At 39.9% G+C, this 17,957-nt stretch overlaps 1 long non-coding RNA gene across 2 annotated transcripts; it reads left to right on the plus strand.

The window, feature by feature from the left end:
- Window positions 1-6,242: 6,242 nt before the first annotated feature.
- Window positions 6,243-8,470, plus strand: LOC149620778 (uncharacterized). 2 transcript variants are annotated; one of them, XR_016375477.1, is made up of 3 exons: window positions 6,243-6,934; window positions 7,015-7,515; window positions 7,573-8,470. It is a non-coding gene; the product is annotated as an uncharacterized LOC149620778 (long non-coding RNA). The 2 variants fall into 2 exon arrangements; XR_016375476.1 differs by having other exon boundaries at window positions 6,243-6,523; window positions 6,581-6,934; window positions 7,015-8,470.
- Window positions 8,471-17,957: the final 9,487 nt, after the last annotated feature.

Raw genomic sequence — 17,957 nt, forward strand, 5'->3', positions numbered from 1 at the left:
CCAAGATTCGCATCTTATCCAATAGATAAGGATGCGAAACACGGTCGAAAGCTTTAGCCAGGTCGAGATAGATGACGTCGACCTGGCCACGATTTTCCACCAACGGGGCTACGTAATTCATGAACACAGCATGATTCGTGTCCACACTCCTACCCGGTACAAAGCCATGTTGACTTTCAAATGGAAAAGCACTGAACCACACTTGCAGTTTAGCATGTACGAGCATGTCAAATAATTTAGCAAGGGTGCATAAGAGAGAAATTGGACGATAATTTTTAACGTCGCATGCAGAGCCCGATTTATAAATGGGGGAAACCACCGCTTGTTTCCAAATAGTGGGAAAGATCTTTGTACTTAACGATAAATTATAAATATGAGCAAGTGCTGGCAGTAATATGTCGCCGCAACCCTTTATAATAAAAGCCGGTATCCTATCTGTACCTGTAGACAACTTATTGGGCAGCTTTAAGATTGCTTTGTAGATGTCATTTTGTGTGAAAATAATTGAGGACAACGGGTGATGTTCAGTATTGGACGAGTCATAAATGTAACGATCATGGGAAGGCGTGTTATCAATTGAAATACGCGAGAAATGATCACCGAAATGAGTGGCAAGTCTGTCTGTGTCAGTAATCATTTCGTTATTAATCTTGAGGGAGATATGATGCGTCTTATTCTTAATGTTCCCATTGACGAAACTCCAAAATTTCTTAGGGTGGGCCAATGCTTCCTCACAAACACGTTTACTCTCAATATTTCTGTCACGCTTTGCAAATCGTCTAACTAAAGCCCTTGGTTTTTTATAATTTATAAAATCAGGTAGGAAAGCAGAACGCTTATATTTTCCAAAGTAGTACTTCTTTCTACGTATAGCAGAACGCAATTCAGAGGAATACCACTTAGGAAACGCAGACGAACTATTACCAATCTGCATAGGTATGGCAGCATCCATAGCGCACTTTAAATAACGTGTTAATATGGTAGCGCAAAAATTAACATCCTGGGAATTTAAAATGGTCAGCCAATTGGAATCGCGCAAAGTGGTGTAGAGTTGGTAATAGTTCCCTTTCGTAAACTTATAAAATTTTTCCGGCTTGTTAGGCTGAGGACATGACGGAATCGCATACTCTACCAGAAAGGGAGGATGAAAGGCATCCGGGGCAACAAAAGGATCACACAATGATAAAATATCTAAGTTATTAACATTGGCTAGGCATAAGTCCAAAATATTATCACAAGAGTTCTTTAACTCGTTAAATTGCCTGAGGTTATAATAGTAACATATTTCAAATATGTGACGCGCCTTATTTACAGTAGGGGTGGTGCAGCCCAGAGTGTCGTTAGTCGCCCAGTGCACACCAGGTAAATTAAAGTCACCAAGAAGCAATAAATTAGTATCCTGGTCTGGTAAGTCCTGGAGAAGTCGTTGCCTAAACGTGGAGTAATTAGCGTCATTGGCCGATGGGGGAAAATAGACCGTACCGATCAAGAGGAACTCGTCGGAGCGCAACTTAACTTGCGCAAAGACGCATTCCGCGACGCCCTCAAGATCATGCCGCCTTATACTAACTAGTGACTTCTTAACGGCAATTAAGGCGCCACCACCCCGAACGTTTTTATATTCAAGATCCGGTCTATCTGCTCTATATACAATATAAGTATCAGGAAAATAGTTGGCATTAAAGTGTTCATGGTTAAACCATGTCTCTGTTAAACATATAATGTCAAAGTCAAGAGAAATCGCATTATAATAATAATAATAATGAAATGAAATGAAATGAAAAGGAAGTTTATTGTGCACTTAAAAAACTGTACAAGTAGTTCACGAGAAAGTACACAGTTAATGCGGTACTAAGTATACCGGAATTATGAATTATTTACAGATCAACGGTGCTTAGGTTTTATAATAATAATAATAATAATAATAATAATGAATGAATGAATGGAGTTTATTGTGTATAAAAAAAGCCTACTGGCTCACGAGATTATACACAGGGATAAGAAAAAAAAAAACAGAATACAAATATACAATTATACAAATATTTACAATGTTGAGGAATCATCGACTAGTTACCATAGGTTTTAAGACATGTGAAATTAAGCTGCGCTATTTAATATCTTTAAAGTTTATTGAGAATAAATCAAATTTATCACCTATGGTGTTAATTGTAGCCTGCATCCGATTTAAAGGAACAAGTATCTTTTTAGGGGCAGTAAAAGTCTTAGGGTACCGCGTTGATCGAGGCACATGGAAACTTAATTTTTCTATTAAATTGGGCAAGTTCAACCGGTTATTAATTAATTTGTAAACAAATTTGAAGTCATTTAATTGGCAAAGGTAAGAAAGGGTTTTTAAATTTAGAACTTCGAGTAAATGGTGATAGTCATATAATTCATTCTGAAGAAAATATGTATGGCAATATGCTATGAATTTACGTTGGACACATTCCAATTTAGCTCTAAGGTACAGAGCGCTACTACCCCAAGCGAGACAACCATATAACACGCGAGACCGAACTAAAGCTAGGTACAGTATTCGAAAATGTCTTAAAGATTTAATTTTTTTACAAATTTTTAGAGTCACAGCAAGTGTTCGGCGACACAAACCAATCGTACGGGTAATATGGTCGATATAATATAATCCACGGTCAAATAGAATACCAAGGTCTTTAACAGAATTTTTACAAGGGATATCTACATTAGAGACCGAATAAGAATTGATTATCTCACGTGAGACCCTCCTAGTGAAGGACACGTGGATTGACTTGGCTGGATTAATTGCGAGATTATTTTTTGAGCACCAAGTAGCAGTCGCATCAAGGTCCTGTTGCAAGAGCTGGCTATCAAATTTGGAATTAATAATTTTGGAAATTTTATTGTCGTCAGCTAGTTGTAATAAATGAGAATGCCGAATCGAAAATTGTAAGTCATAGAGATAGATGTTAAATAACAGCGGTCCCAGTGAGGAACCTTGCGGAACACCACAGGAGACCGCGTACGTAGATGTAGTAATGTGAGAGTTACATTTCAGGACGTTAACGCGACCAGCCAAGTAATGTTTCACCCAAGCCAACAGATTCCCCGTCAATCCAAGTGCTTCAAGCTTATCACCGAGGTAGGCGTGAGAAACGCGATCGAAAGCCTTAGCGAGATCGAGGAAAATCACGTCGACCTGGCCTTGACCTTCGACCTGAGGAGCTACATAGTCTAAAAACGCCACGTGGTTTGTATCCACCCCTCTGCCAGGGACAAAGCCGTGTTGGCAATTATTTGGTAAAGAACCAAACCACCGTTGCAAATGTTGGTGCAGAACACGGTCGAAAATCTTGGCCAAGACACAAAGTAAGGATATCGGACGATAGTTTTTGACGTCACATGATGCTCCAGATTTAAAAACTGGAACGACCACTGCCTTTTTCCAAAATTCAGGAAAGCATCGCGTGCGCAGAGACAAATTAAAAATATGTTCTAAGACTGGCAGAAGCAAATCGCCACAACCTTTAATTATAAAGGAAGGAATTTTATCAATTCCAGTGGATAACTTGTTCGGTAATTTCATGATAGCGTGATAAATATCAGATTGGGAGATAATCTGATCACAGTAAGAGTCAGTGACTAAGTTTCTGGTGTCCATATCGTACTTTGTGCCTGGTATGGTTTTATCAACAGCAATGTTTGAAAAATGATCAACAAAGGTACGCCCTAAATCTTCCGAATCCGATATAAATTTGGTACCAATTTTCAATGAAATTACATTCTCCCGAGTCTTTATATTATTATTTACAAATCTCCAAAACTTTTTGGGATGGGCTAGTGCGTCTTGGCAAACCTGGCCAGCCAGGATGGACTTGTCGCGATCAAGAAGTTTCGTGACCTTTGCACGAAGCGACCGGTAACTGTCAAGGTCTGCCAAAGCGCCTGTACGCTTTTTCTTTTTGAAATAATATTTTTTTCTTGTAATAGCATTCTGTAGCTCGCGAGAGTACCAGTGAGGAAATCTTGCCCGCGGTCGCGAAGGCTTTAAAGGTATGGCTTCGGACATAGCTCTAACCAAACACTGTGTGAGTTGGGTTACGCAACAATTAACATCATGGGAATTGTACACAATTGACCAGTCAAAATCTCTAACGAGACAGTAAAGTTTAAAGTAGTCCCCTTTAGTAAAGTTATAGCCTGGGGCAGAATTGGGCGTGGGTATCGAGAAATCAGCGTTAAGTGTGACTAGAAACGGCGGATGATAATTATCGATAGGCACGAAAGGATCGTGTAATGTGGAAAGAGTTAGCCCATTTATGTTTGTTAAACAGAGATCTAGCATATTACCTGCGCCCACAGGCTTATTAATTTGGTTCAAATTTAGTTCATAGCATACATCAAAAATAAATGGCGCTTTTAACCGAGTAATAGCGGAGCAGCCCTGAGTGCCATAAAGTCCCCAGTCAACACCAGGGAGATTAAAGTCTCCTAGCAATAATATTTTTCCGTCGAAGGTTCCCAGTTTATCAATTAATGTCGACGCATAAATCCGATACTGGGCATCCGTCTTTGAAGGCCGGAAATAGCCACAACCAAGGATTAAAGTGGTATGACCATCTAATTTTATTTCCAGGAAAACACACTCCTCAGCAACCTCTAAATCCGGGCGCCTGGTAAAGACGAGGGACCGTTTTATGGCAATCAGGGAACCGCCACCACGAACACTATGAAACTCCGGATCTGGGCGATCCGCGCGAAAAACCGAGTAATTATTAGGAAAATAATCCAAATTAAAATGGGTGTCATTTAACCAAGTTTCTGTTAAGCAGATAATACTAAAGTCATTGGCAATAACATTTTTAAAAAATTCATTAGATTTAGTTCGTAAACCTCGCACATTTTGGTAAGCAAATTGTAGGTCAATCATCGTTGTCATCTGTGGGAGGATTAGCTATATCCACCTGGTCTGTGGGTTCTCCGTCGAGTTCCGAGTTATGTTTTTGGCTATCTTTGAGTTCACCATAAAAGTCCATGATTAGGCAGTCAACAGGCCAAACAGCAGGTTCACGAAGAGCAGCCAATTCCGATTGATCCTCACAAGTGACATAGAATGAAGAATGTCTCGCGTTCTGGTGTTTAGTACGAAGACGGATACAAAGAGCGGACTTTATGCCAGCTTCATCAATCAAAAAGTCCTTTAATTCCTGGGAGGTCAAATCACCGTCCAAACGGCTAATAAAGAGGGCCTTTTTTGTAACCCGTTGCCTTCGCGGAGCCGCCTTAATTCTGCTGTTCAGGGAAGAACCGGAGATAACTGCCTTACGCTCTGCCGATCGGCGTGGTTGTCGATCGGAAGTGGCAGTAGGCCCATTCTGCTGTGGTTTCATGGCAAAAGTACCATGAGTGATGACCGGAACCGTCGGGTCACGATTAACTAGTGGAGGAAACGTGGGTGGGGCACGAAATCCCGCAAAGCCAGTGGGCGGATTAATCTCTGGCTGCCGTGTAGAAATTTGGAGTTTCAAGCTGGCATTTTCTCTCTCAAGGGAGTCAACACGTTTTTCCAACTTGTCAATGTTGGTTTGCAAATTTACGACCAATGACTGAGTGTTGTCCAATTTATGTAATATAACATCCAGGATAGAGTCGGGCTCTCGGGTTAAACTGTCAGAACGCAGAAGATGGTTGAGAGCGTCATGGACCTCGTTTAGTGTTAAGGCCTTTTCCCCAGTATTAGCTGGGTCAATGGAAACTTCCCTCAGAGTTGATGTATTTGATGAACTACTCATACGGGCAGCTTTCTTAGACGCTTTACATTCCTTGCATGTAAAGGAAGTCGCGCAGCAAGTCGAGTGAGCTTGTCTATGGCACCCAGCAGAGCACTGCGTACGCTTCTGCTTCCCAAAAAGAGGCTGGCCACAGCAGACGCACGGGTCCTTAGGCGGAGGCATTGAAAAACCACAAAAGGAGGCACAATACCGCGCGGAGCAGAAAAAAAAACACTAATTTAAACACTTATCTGACGACGGTGCCATCAGCGGCAGATCCGTTGAAAAAATCAACCAAGAGGGTTCAATACCGAGGAAATAGCAATGAAATTGCATATAGTTTATATCCTTAAGCCTCGGCTAAATCACCACTTTAAAAATAAGTTTGAAAATTATAACTGCGCGAGTTTAAAAACGAAAGTTAGCACGAGCGATAAAAAACACGTCTTATCAGCACGAGAACTGAATAATAATAATAATAATAATAATAATAATAATGAATGAATGAAATTGATTTTTATTGTGCATAAAAAAAACTATACAAGTAGTTCACTAGATTATGCACAGTAGAGTGTTGAATACAATTACAGGATATTTACATTTTTACATAATAATTACAAAAACTATGTTGGCTAACAGATTTGTTTAAGTTTCATTGAAAAGATATCGAACTGGTTAGAAAAATTGTTATAAGTTTTTTGCATACGATAGATTGGATTTAGATCTTTACAAGGCACATGAAAAGTTACGTTTTTACGAAGACGAAGGGGAACCAAAAAGTTTAGTTTAGCAAGTAGCTCACTCAATGTAATTTGATCATGAATTAATTTATGCAGGAATTTAATGTCTATCATTGATAAGTGATAGTCTATGGACGGAAGGCCCAAGTGATTTAATAAATTAAGATAGTCGTAATCTAGATTACGCAAGAAGAATGTATGGACATATGAAACAAATTTACGCTGAACGGCCTCTATGCATTTCCGTAGGTAAGTACTACAGCCACTCCAAGCTATCGAACCGTATACAAGACGTGAGCGGACAAGACTGAGGTAGAGCAGTCGGAAGTGTTTAAGGGATTTGAGGGGCCTACATAGTTTTAAAGCCACTCCCAATGTCCTACGGCAACGATTTACGGTACAGGTTACCTGCTCCCGAAAAAGCAAGGCACTGTCGAATATAACACCGAGGTCGGTTACCCTTAACACTCGAGGAATGGGAGAGTTCCCAACCTTATAAAGAAAGCATATTTTTCTACCTATGCGCCTAGTGAAAGCGACCTGTTGGGACTTAGTAGGATTGACAGGCAAATTATTCCTGTCGCACCACGCCGTTATTACGTTTAAATCAGCTTGGAGAGCCGCGCAGTCATCAGAGGAATTAATTATTTTACAGACCTTATGGTCATCCGCAAAGGCTATTAATGTTGAGTATTTAATTAAATATTGCAATTCGTATACGTATAAGTTAAATAACAAAGGGCCAAGAGATGAACCCTGTGGAACCCCGCAATTGACCTTGTACTCAACGGAGGTGAGTGCACCATTACACTTAATACGGTTAATTCTTTGGTGTAAATAGGAACTAAACCAACCAAGAAGCTCACCGCCAACACCCAATATGCGCATTTTATCCAGTAAATAGTCATGGGAAACACGATCAAAAGCCTTGGCCAAGTCGAGATATATGACATCGACTTGACCACGACTTTCGACCTCCGGTGCCACGTAGTCCATGAATGCCGCATGGTTCGTGTCAACACTCCTTCCCGGTACGAAACCATGCTGACAATCATTTGGAAAGGTATTAAACCACTCCTGTAATTTAGTATGTACAAGCATATCGAATAGCTTGGCAAGTGTGGATAATAAAGATATGGGACGATAATTTTTAACGTCACAAGCTGCGCCAGATTTAAATACAGGGGTAACCGCCGCTTCTTTCCAAATGGTAGGGAATGTCTGTTTCGTTATAGATAAGTTATAAATATGGGCAAGCGGCTGTAGTAAGAGGTCATGGCAACCTTTTAAAATAAAGGCTGGTATACCATCCGTGCCGGTGGACTTTTTGTTGGGGAGTTTGGTAATAGCACTATTAATGTCGTTATGCGTAAAAAACATCGAGGATAATGCGTTATGCCTGATAGAAGATGAGTCATAATCATAGCGACTATTGAATGGAGTACTATTTACCGATATTCGAGAGAAATGGTCCCCGAAATGAGATGCAAGCAACTCAGGATCAGTTACCATTTCCTTGTCAATTTTCAGGGAGATGCGATGGGAAACATCTTTGATGTTACCGTTAACAAAGTTCCAGAATTTCTTAGGATGAGTTAGTGCGTCACGACAGACACGTTTACCCTCGAAGTTTTTATCACGCTTTGAAAATTGTCTTACTAGTGCCCGTTGTTTTTTATAGTTAATAAAATCAGGCAGGAAGGCTGTACGCTTATATTTCTTAAAGTAGTATTTCTTGCGACAAATGGCAGAACGCAACTCAGAAGAGTACCATTTCGGAAATGAAGAGGTTCGATTACCGACCTGGATAGGTATGGCAGCATCCATAGCGCGCTTAATATAGAGTGTCAACAATTCAGCGCAATTATTAACATCTTGGCAATTTAATATGGATAGCCAATCGCAGTCGCGCAAGGTATTGTAGAGGTGAAAATAGTTCCCATTCATGAATTTATATGATGAGTTCAGTATGAGGGGTGGTGGACACAAGGGAATCGGATAATTAACGAGAAAGGGAGGATGATAGGCATCCGGGTTAACATAAGGTTCACTTAAAGATAAAATATCTAAGTCATTAACATTAGCTAAGCATAAGTCCAAAACATTATCACAAGAGTTTCTTAAGTCATTAAATTGCCTAAGATTATAGAAATAACATATCTCGAAAATATGACGCGCTTTTTTAGTAGTAAGGGTGGTGCAGCCCAGAGTGTCATTAGTGGTCCAGTGCACACCTGGTAAATTAAAATCTCCAAGGAGTAATAAATTGGTGTCCTGGTCAGGTAAGTCTTTGAGAAGGCGTTGTTTAAACGTATAATAAATGGTGTCATTGGAAGAAGGGGGAAAATAGACAGCGCCGATTAAGAGGGACTCGTCGGAACGCAACTTAACTTGTGCAAAGACGCATTCCGCGACGCCCTCAAGATCATGCCGCCTAATACTAACGATTGATTTCTTAATAGCAATTAGAGCGCCACCACCCCTAACATTCTTATAATCAATATCTGGTCTATCAGCTCTATATACAAGGTAAGTATCCGGAAAATAGTTCGAATTAAAGTGTTCATTGTTAAACCATGTTTCCGTAAGACAAATAATGTCAAAGTCCAACGATATGGCATTAGCCATAAATTCACTAGCCTTTGTTCGTAATCCGCGCACATTCTGGTAAGCTATTGATATCGGCATTATTACTAGTTTGTTTGAGGCGGTGGAGTAAGCTCGCTACTGTGTTTGTAGGCATCACGGAGTGGCCCGCCAAAGTCCGCGATGAGACAATCCACTGGCCATATGTCAGGATCAGAAAGTCTTGTGAATTCATCTTCGTCAGTGCAGGTAACGTAGAAAGAGGAGTGTGAGGCGTTGGGATTTTTCGGCCGAAGACGGACGCAGAGAGCCGACTGAATGCCCTCTTCTTCAACAAGTGTAGTGCGCAGGTCAGAAGAGAGTAAATCAGGATCTAGCCAGCTAACGAAAAGGGCCTTGCGTGGACGCCTAGGCTCTCGGCTTGCTGTTTTTATTTTAGAGTTAACGGCAGAACCCGATTTAGTGGGCTTGCGGACACGAGGTTGGGGCGGAATTGCTGGAGGTGGCAGAACCACGGATTGTGGTCGCCGAAGCGCCGAAGTTGCCGATGTAGATGGTGGAAGTAATCCGAGCATTGGGAAATGTGTAGCAGCGGCATTGAAGGAACGGCCCTGAGGGAGAGTTGGTGCAGTATCGCTCTGGATAGATGAGGCAGAAGCGGTAACACGAAGCTCAGATAGCTCCTGTTGTAACTGCTGATTGGAGCTTTTTAATTCTACGACCTGCGAATCTAAGGTCATCACTAATGTCTCGAGGGCATCCATTTTTTGAAGCAATTTGTCCAAAACCGAATTAGGTTCCCGCGTTAGACTGTCCGGGCGGAGTAGGTTAGTAAGTAAGTCATTTATATCTTCAACTGAAGCGCACGTGCAATGTGAACAGGGCTGTTTTGATACAGGATGAGAGTCACTGAGGTCGCTGTTAGAGGCTGACGAGGCATTGCGTTGCTCAGATAAAGAGCTTAGGGACGTGCGAGACTGTTGACGGCTGCGCGATAGACGATTTGAAGACTTACAGTTCGTGCAGGTAAAAAAGTCCCCGGTGCAAGATTTATGAGCACGCCTTCCGCAGCCACCAGAGCAGACCACAATAGCCTGCTTGCCATATATGGGTTTATCGCAGCTAATGCACGGGTCCTTAGCCGCAGGCATTGGTAAAAATAAGAGAAATCAAGCCCGAAAGGCTCAAACCGAAAGTAGCAGACGATGCTAGTAAAATTAGCTAATTTAAAGTAGAGCTGAAATACAGTTATAGCTTTTACTGCGTCATAAGTCCGGCGGAATAATCGGCGCGAGTAACGGCGCGACTATGGCAAACCACTGCCACGAGAAAATTTCGAAAAACTACGAAAACACGAATAATAGTATAGTTAAGTGAAAAGTAATTTTAAATACCGTGAACGGAAGACGTTAAAAGTCGTTGGGTGCAAAAAACCGCATACAGAACGATCAAGGGACTGTAAAGTATAAGCAAAACCGGAGCGCGAGCGAAACGGCGAACTTATACCCAACGCGTCGTCTGCAATAATAATAATAATAATAATAATAATAATAATAATAATAATAATAATAATAATAATAATAATAATAATAATAATAATAATAATAATAATAATAATAATAATAATAATGAATGAATGAAATTGATTTTTATTGTGCATAAAAAAAACTATACAAGTAGTTCACTAGATTATGCACAGTAGAGTGTTGAATACAATTACAGGATATTTACATTTTTACATAATAATTACAAAAACTACGTTGGCTAACAGATTTGTTTAAGTTTCATTGAAAAGATATCGAACTGGTTAGAAAAATTGTTATAAGTTTTTTGCATACGATAGATTGGATTTAGATCTTTACAAGGCACATGAAAAGTTACGTTTTTACGAAGACGAAGGGGAACCAAAAAGTTTAGTTTAGCAAGTAGCTCACTCAATGTAATTTGATCATGAATTAATTTATGTAGGAATTTAATGTCTATCATTGATAAGTGATAGTCTATGGACGGAAGGCCCAAGTGATTTAATAAATTAAGATAGTCGTAATCTAGATTACGCAAGAAGAATGTATGGACATATGAAACAAATTTACGCTGAACGGCCTCTATGCATTTCCGTAGGTAAGTACTACAGCCACTCCAAGCTATCGAACCGTATACAAGACGTGAGCGGACAAGACTGAGGTAGAGCAGTCGGAAGTGTTTAAGGGATTTGAGGGGCCTACATAGTTTTAAAGCCACTCCCAATGTCCTACGGCAACGATTTACGGTACAGGTTACCTGCTCCCGAAAAAGCAAGGCACTGTCGAATATAACACCGAGGTCGGTTACCCTTAACACTCGAGGAATGGGAGAGTTCCCAACCTTATAAGGAAAGCATATTTTTCTACCTATAATAATAATAATAATAATAATGAATGAATGAATGAATGAATCAGTTTATTGTGTGTAAAAAAAGCCTTGCGGCTCACGAGATTACACACGCGATCATACACAATATCACAGACAATACAAATTTAAATATAAACTTCACAGGTGGTAAAAAACGCTGTTATTTATATCTTATAGGAAACAATTTTAGTAATTAAAATCAAAAAAAAAAAAAAATATTAAGTCTAAACTAAATCAGCGTATTTACATGAGAAAATGTCCAGTTCTTTATCAAAGTTATTAACAGTTTTTTGCATTCGTTGTAAGGGATTCAGTATACGCGTGGCTTCACAAAAGGTTTTATGATAGCGATGCGTTCGCGGCACTAAAAACTGTAATTTTTCCAAGAGTGTAGGTAAGTTTATCTTATTACGAACTAATTTAAAAATGAATTTTACATCATTTAACCGACACAAGTAATCAATAGTTTTAAGATCAAGGATACCTAGTAATGTGTGGTAATCATAGGGAGCTGTACTAATGAATACCTTGTGACAATATGCCACGAATTTTCGTTGGACACATTCTATTTTTGCACGTAGGTAGTTAGCACAACTACCCCACGCTAGACAACCATATAGTGCGCGAGAACGAACCAACGCGAGGTAAAGAATTCGAAAATGCTTTAAAGATTTTAGTTTCTTGCAAATTTTGAGACTGACGGATAAAGTCCGCCGACATAGACCTACGGTCTTGCTAATGTGGTCTTTAAAATATAGTCCTCGGTCAAATTGTACACCGAGGTCTTTCACGGTTGTGCGATGAGGAATAACCACGTCCGACAGGAGGTATGAGGTAAGTATTTCACGACCAACTCTCCTCGTGAATGTTACGTGAATTGACTTGTTAGGGTTAACCGCTAGGTTATTATTGGAGCACCACTTAGCAATCGCATTTAGATCCTGTTGCAAAAGATTGCTGTCAAGTTTAGAATTGATATGCTTTGAAATTTTGTTATCGTCAGCGAATTGAAGTAGACAAGAGTGACGGACCGAAAATTGTAAGTCGTACAAATAAATGTTAAATAGTAGCGGCCCCAGCGATGAACCTTGCGGAACACCGCAAGAGACCGCGTATCTGCTGGAAGTAAGTTTCGAATTACATTTCAGGACGTTCGTACGACCAGCCAAGTAGTGCATAACCCAAGCCAAGAGGTCACCCGATAAACCAAGCGCCTCCAGTTTGTCACCAAGGTATTGATGTGATACACGGTCGAACGCCTTGGCAAGATCGAGGTAGACTACATCGACCTGGCCCTGACCCTCCACCGCCGGAGCCACATAATCAAGGAACGCTACATGGTTGGTGTCAACACCACGCCCTGGAACAAAACCGTGTTGACAATTGTTCGGTAAGGCACTAAACCAACGTTGCAGGTACTGATGCATTACACGATCAAAAATCTTTGCCAAAACACATAGAAGCGAGATTGGTCGATAGTTTTTGACTTCGCACGACGCCCCACCTTTATAAATCGGAACTACTGCAGCTATTTTCCATTTCTCGGGGAATGTTCTAGTACATATCGATAAATTAAAAATATGAACTAAGGGAGACAAAAGCAAATCACCGCATCCTTTTATAATAAAGGCGGGAATATTGTCTATGCCAGTGGAAAGCTTGTTTGGCAGGTTCATAATGGCCTTGTAAACATCCAACGAAGAAATATGCTGATAATTGTAAGAGTCAGTAGCAGTAGCAGAGGCGTTACTGTTCATGCGATACTTGGATCCTGGCAATGAGTGGTCAACTGCTATGTTTGAAAAGTGTTCCGCAAAGGTACGCCCGAGTTCTTCCGCCTCAGAAACTAGTTTTTTATCAATTTTCAAGGAGATAGTAGGATGCCCGTCCTTGATGTTGCCGTTTACGTAATTCCAAAATTTTTTGGGATGAGCCAAAGCGTCCTGGCAAACCTGGCTAGCCAGATTGGACCTATCGCGCTCAATGAGTCTACTCACAAGAGCCCGACAGGACCGATAACTATCCAGGTCAGTCAAATCGCCGGTGCGGTTTTTCTTTTTATAATAATATTTTTTCCTTTTAATAGCGCGTTGAAGCTCATAAGAATACCAATGTGGAAATCGTTTATTGCATCGCGAATATTTCTGGGGTATAGATTTGTTCATGGCATTAGCCAGACATTGTGTGAGGGTAGTAACACAGAAGTTAACATCGTTCGAGTCCAAAACCAACGACCAGTCGAAATCTCGCACCATAGTGTAGAGATGGTAATAGTTTCCCTTGGCGAAATTATAAACCGGATCACGCATTGCAGCTACCGTTTTCAAATTTGCAAGAAACGAAACAATGAATGGCGGATGGTAATCATCAATTGGCACCAATGGCTCCTCGAGTGGCAAGATCGATAAGCCATTAATGTTAGTCATGCACAGATCAAGAAGATTGCCATCGCCCATGGGCCTGCTAATTTGGTTCAAGTTAAGGTCAAAGCATAAATCAAAAATGTGCGTCGCTTTAAGACGAGTAGTAGAGGCGCATCCCTGAGTGCCAAAACTATCCCAGTCTATACCAGGGAGATTGAAATCTCCGAGAAGTATAATATGACCGTCGAAGTCCGTAAGTTTTTCAATTAAATGAGTAGCGTATTGCTGATATTGTATATCCGATGTTGATGGGCGGAAGTAACCACAGCCAAGTATTAATGTGGTACTATTAGCAAGTTTAATTTCTATAAAGACGCACTCTTCGGCTAACTCCAAATCACGCCTCCTGGTATAGACAAAGGATTGCTTAATAGCAATGAGGGAACCACCCCCTCTAACATTTAAATAGTTCGGATCGGGACGATCAGCGCGAAAAACTGTATAGCAATTTGGAAAATAATCTGTAGTAAAATGTGTATCGTTAAGCCAAGATTCAGTTATGCAGATAATACTGTGATCATTAGATATAACACTTTTTAAAAATTCACTAGATTTAGTTCGCAGTCCGCGCACATTTTGATAGGCAAGTTTTAACTCATACATTATTGTCACTGGAAAGGTCACCATCTTCATTTTCGATAGACGGGTCGGGCTGCAGCTCTGTAGCATGCTTATGTTCGTCCCGGGGCACCCCATAAAAGTCCGTCATTATGCTATGCATAGGCCAGACTAATGGGTTACGTAATTTGACAAATTCGGTTTCATCATCGCAGGAAACATAGAAAGATGAATGTCTAGCATTCGGATTCTTGGTTCGCAATCGAATACAGACAGCCGACTGAATACCGGCCTCTTCAATCAACGCCTCCTGTAAATCCTTGGAGCTCAGTTCACCATCTAAACGGCTCACGAACAAAGCTTTCTTGAGTTTTGGCGCGCGGGGCGCCACTCTAATCTTACTGGTTTCGGAAGCACCAGTTGTTACTATCTTTTGGGTAGCTGGGCGTCTGACTGGGTGACTACTGGAGCTAAGCTGCATGTTACCAGGCAAAGCACTAGCAAAGGAGGCAAAGCTAGGCTGCTGAAATGGTTGAGCAGCAGCATTCAGATTGGTTTGCGGATGCTTTATTGCAGTAGAACCTTGTAAATGTGGTCTAGGTAATTCAGGGAAATGTGTTCCAGGAGCCAGAGGTCTGTTGCTCTTTAATTCCCGCCGCAAATTGGCATTCTGCTCTTCTAGGCAATCAATGCGTTTCTCGAGTTTATTGATCTTATCTTCGAACGTAGAGTAGAATTTCTCCACGTTTTCCAGCTTCTCCACTATCTTATCCAGAATAGAGTCTTTGTCTCTGGTAAGACTGTCAACCCGAAGAAGGTGATGTAAAGCTTCATGTACGTCGGCTAAGGTAAGAGGATTGTCCCCATTCATTGATTTTCTGAGGGAAGGAGACGTATTCCCGCTAGCAGGCTTACTGCCCTTCGGAGTGCGACTGCGAGAAGGTCTAGAGACCCTGGCGGCGCGTTTGCATACATGACATGTATAAACCGTGTCATTAGTACAGTTTTCGTGCACTCTTCTTGCACAGTTGTCTCCAGAACACCAGTGAATGACCTGTTTGCCGTAGAACGGTTTATCGCAAAGTAAACACTGATCCTTAGATGGGGCCATAACGTGTTAGGCCTGCGTGCTATGCTTCAACATAATTATGGTAGAATTTAAGAAAAGTCCACGGTAAAGTAAAAAAACTCTTAAAATTTAAGATATTTCGCAAACTGGAGGTATGTTTAGTGTGATCTCAAACACGGTTATAGATAAAGCCCCGTCATGAGTCCCGCGGAACACGCGACACTTGCAGTTCTACAACTATGGCAGACCGCTGCCAGTAGGTAACACCAATAAACAGCGAAACCACGAAAAATAGTCCAAATTACAGACTATAATAATAATAATATAATAATAACTATAATAATAATAATAATAATAATAATAATAATAATAATAATGTTTATTGTGTTATAAAACAGTACATTCGTGCCAACTAGTTATAACACATTCGTCAGTCTAGTCGTTAATTTAATTTAATTTAAAATTAAGTGGTGACTTATTTTAAAAATTTTAAGCAATAGTGGAATAAATTATTTTTAAGGGAGGAAATTCCCAATTTTAATTTCTTTATGTTAACGTCAATTCTTTAAGAAGAAGGTTTTTTTTATTAAAAATGTCAATATCCTTTCCATAGGTGTGATAATTGTGAACTCTTCTTGATATGGGTTAATTAATTGTGGGTTGTGGATTTGAAGTTTAGGCTAGATAATATTGAGGGGCATTTGAGTTTGTCAGTTATTATCTTGTGTAACAAGATGATGTCTAATTTTATTATAAATGTTTCTGCGATTGAGTCCATATTAAGTTCCTTCAATATTAGTTCGTAGTCATAGGATGCATCCTTGATAAATTGGGTATGATAATGTTCAATATATTTCCTTTGAACTGCTTCTATGGACTTTATGTTGGTTTTAACATTGTCATTATAGGTAGTTGCTCCATATATAAGACATGATTTGACTAAAGAGAGGTAGAGCCGATGAAAAGCCGTTGCCGAGTTTAAGGGTTTTGTGATCTTTAGGATACATCCAAGTGTCCTTTTACATTTTTGTGTTATGTATGATCGATGTGGTTTAAATCGTAGTTTGGAGTCGAAAATCACTCCTAGGTGACGTTTCTCTCTTTATGGGTTTCCCATTTAATGTATAGCTAAATAATGCCGATCTAATTTTCCTTGTAAATGAGATAATAACCGTTTTATCTAGGTTAATTGGTATATTATTGGTTTGACACCAATCGGCTAAAATGTTTAGATCATTTTGTAGGCTATAGCAGTCTTTCAGATTTGATATAGTTTTGGCAAATTTGTGGTCATCGGCAAATTGATATAGTGAGCATGAAATATTATTTGGCAGATCTGCAATGTAGATATTAAATAGAAGAGATCTGCAATGTAGATATTAAGTAGAAGAGGACCCAGGGATGATCCTTGTGGTATTCCACATGACACTTTTTATTTTACGGAGGTTATTTCCCCATTACATTTTAGCTGGTTGTGTCTATCGGTTAAGTAGTTCCTCACCCAACATAACATATTTCCATCCATGCCGTAGTGATGAAGCTTTTTTAGTAATAGCGGATGCGATACGCGGTCAAAGGCTTTTGATAAGTCTACATAGACTTACATATAAAACATCAACTTGCCCTTTCTGGAGGACCTTTGGCTTTATTTGGTTCAAGAAAGATAAATGATTTGTTTCCACAGATCTTCCCTTCACAAACCCATGTTGTGAATCAGGTATGTTCTTGGAGAACCAAGTGTATATAATTTATACATGATTGTTTCAAAAACCATACCAAACGAACAGAACAGAGAAGTGATATAGGCCGATAATTTGTTGCGTCGCCAGTAAATCCTTTCTTGAATATGGGTGAGACTATGGCTACCTTCCATTCCTGTGTAGAGACAAATTGTATATATTTGTTAATAATGGGGCTAGAGTCTCCTTGCAGCCTTTGATAATGATGTTAGTAATCCCATCTTTGCCTGTTGATAATCTGGTCTTTAGCTTGTTGATAGCCTCTACAGCGTCTGCGAGAGTGATTGTCGTGATTCTGAAGGTATCTTCTATTTTTTGGTCAATTAAATACGGGTTGTTTTGGTTAGTGTTATCATCAGCGATATTTGCGAATGTTTCTGCGAATTCTTTGGCAATTGCCGAATTGTTAGTGATGAGATTTTTATTTTTTGTTAGAATTATTTCTTGTCTTTGAGCTCTTGTCCTCTTGTTAACATATCCCCAAAATGATTTTGGGTCTCTGGTTACAGAGACTTTGATCTTATTGGAATATGATTTTTTATCTCTTGTTATTAATTTTTTGATTTCGGCTCGCAAACATTGAAACTGTTCTTTAGCCTTTATATTACCGGTCCTTTTATGTTTTTTATGGTAATACTTTTTGCGTTTTAGGGTCTTTATCAATTCTGCCGAGAACCACGGTGGATATGAGACATTCTTTTTATATT

Source organism: Phalangium opilio, unplaced genomic scaffold, assembly GCF_054372755.1.
Source record: "Phalangium opilio isolate 3A_F unplaced genomic scaffold, DU_Popi_V2 ptg000209l_1, whole genome shotgun sequence".
Classification (NCBI taxonomy): domain Eukaryota; kingdom Metazoa; phylum Arthropoda; class Arachnida; order Opiliones; family Phalangiidae; genus Phalangium; species Phalangium opilio.